The following is a 1,965-nucleotide window of genomic DNA, read 5'->3' as shown; positions in this document are numbered from 1 at the left end:
GAATCTCAAACATAATATGTAGTGGAAGCTCCCCAGATTTTCCTTTCCAGGCCAGGGCACCCACTGGCCTCTGCTCTGGAAAATTGCCCCCTCTTTAAAAAAAAAAAAAATTATGTATTTATTTATGGCTGTGCTGCGTCTTCATTGCTGTACAGGCTTTTCTCTAGTTGTGTGAATAGGGGCTACTTTGTACTTGCAGTGCTCAGGCTTCTCATTTTGATGGCTTCTCTTGTTGCAGAGCACAGGCTCTATCTAGGGCACATGGGCTTCAGCAGTTGCCAAATGTGGGCTCAGTATTTGCAGCTCCCGGGCTCTAGAGCACAGGCTCAATAGCTGTGGTGCATGGTCTTAGTTGCCCCGTGGCATGTGGGATCTTCCCAGATTAGAGATTGAACCCGTGTCTCCTGCATTGGCAGGCAGGTTCTTTACCACTGAGCCACCAGAGAAGCCCCTGGAAAATTGCCCTTGACCTGAAGGTCCCCCTCCCCCAGTAGACCCTGGCCAAAGACTGCTTATGACATGTGGGCCCAGCACAGTCGTGTTTTCCAGGCTCCAGGGTTGTGCAGGGAGCAGGCTGCCTCTGAGACAACATCTTTGCTTGGAGCTTGGAGCTGCCCTGTCCTGGCTTCCTTGACTGCCTTACTTCTGAGAGCACAAGCTTCACAAATCACACACACTGAACCTTTGTCTCTTGTCTGCGTGGGAGGAATCTGATCTTAGATGTAGTACTAAGCTAGGGAGAAAGATACAAGAGTACTCATTTCATTATATACATTTAAGTGGTAAAATAACAAAAAGTGAAAGCATGGTTATCCAAACATCAGGATAATGTTCACCTCTGGTTCTGTTTCTTGACCTGCGTGGCGTTTACTTGAATGTTCACTTTATTATTTAAACAATATATGCACATTTTATGCACCATTTTAGTGTGAATGATACACACAAAAAAGTTAACATTTCCAAGCAATTGGAGAGTCTTGGTTTCCTCTTGAATATGAATGTGTTTCCTAATCAGAGAAAATGAGCTATTGGATTTCTGCTGCTTACATTTGTTGAGATTTCCCTTGTAGCCTAATACACCATTGTAAGTGTTTCATGTATCACATGTGTGTGTTAGGTGCTCAGTCAAGTCCGACTCTTTGCAACCCATGGACTGTAGTCCACCAGGCCCCAGGCTCCTCTGTCCATGGAATTTTCCAGGCAAGAATACTGGAATGGGTTGTCATTCCCTTCTCCAGGCGATCTTCCCAAACCATGGATCGAATCTGGGTCTCCCGCATTGCAGGAAGATTCTTTAAACATTTATCAACAAAGTATGCTATGGATTTGTGTGTGATTTGTATGTCCATTAATTTAATAGTCACGATTGCATTAATTACCTATGACTGCAGAGAAAATCACCCCTAAATTTAGTGACTTGAAACGTTTCTCCTGCGTTTCTTGGTGAATTTGGGTCTGCTTAGCCACGTCCTCTGGGTCTCTCTCAAGGTCACATGAATTAGTCATTATAAGGTCCTATAAGAAGAACTAAAGAACCTCTTGATGAAAGTGAGAGTGAAAAAGTTGGCTTAAAACTCAACATTCAGGAAACTAAGATCATGGCATCTGGTCCCATCACTTCATGGGAAATAGATGGGGAAACAGTGGAAACAATGATAGACTTTATTTTGGGAGGCTCCAAAATCACTGCAGATGGTGACTGCAGCCATGACATTAAGACGCTTGCTCCTTGGAAGAAAAGTTATGAACAACCTAGACAGAATATTAAAAAACAGAGACATTACTTTGCCAACAAAGGTCTGTCTTGTCAAGGCTATGGTTTTTCCAGTAGTCATGTATGGATGTGAGAGTTGGACTATAAAGATAGCTGAGCGCTGAAGAATTGATGCTTTTGAACTGTGGTGTTGGAGAAGACTCTTGAGAGTCCCTTGGACTGCAAGGAGATCCAACCAGTCCATCCTAAAG

Source organism: Bison bison, unplaced genomic scaffold (genome assembly GCF_000754665.1).
Source record: "Bison bison bison isolate TAMUID 2011002044 unplaced genomic scaffold, Bison_UMD1.0 scf7180017864034, whole genome shotgun sequence".
Taxonomy (NCBI): domain Eukaryota; kingdom Metazoa; phylum Chordata; class Mammalia; order Artiodactyla; family Bovidae; genus Bison; species Bison bison.
This window is presented reverse-complemented; position numbering follows the sequence as displayed.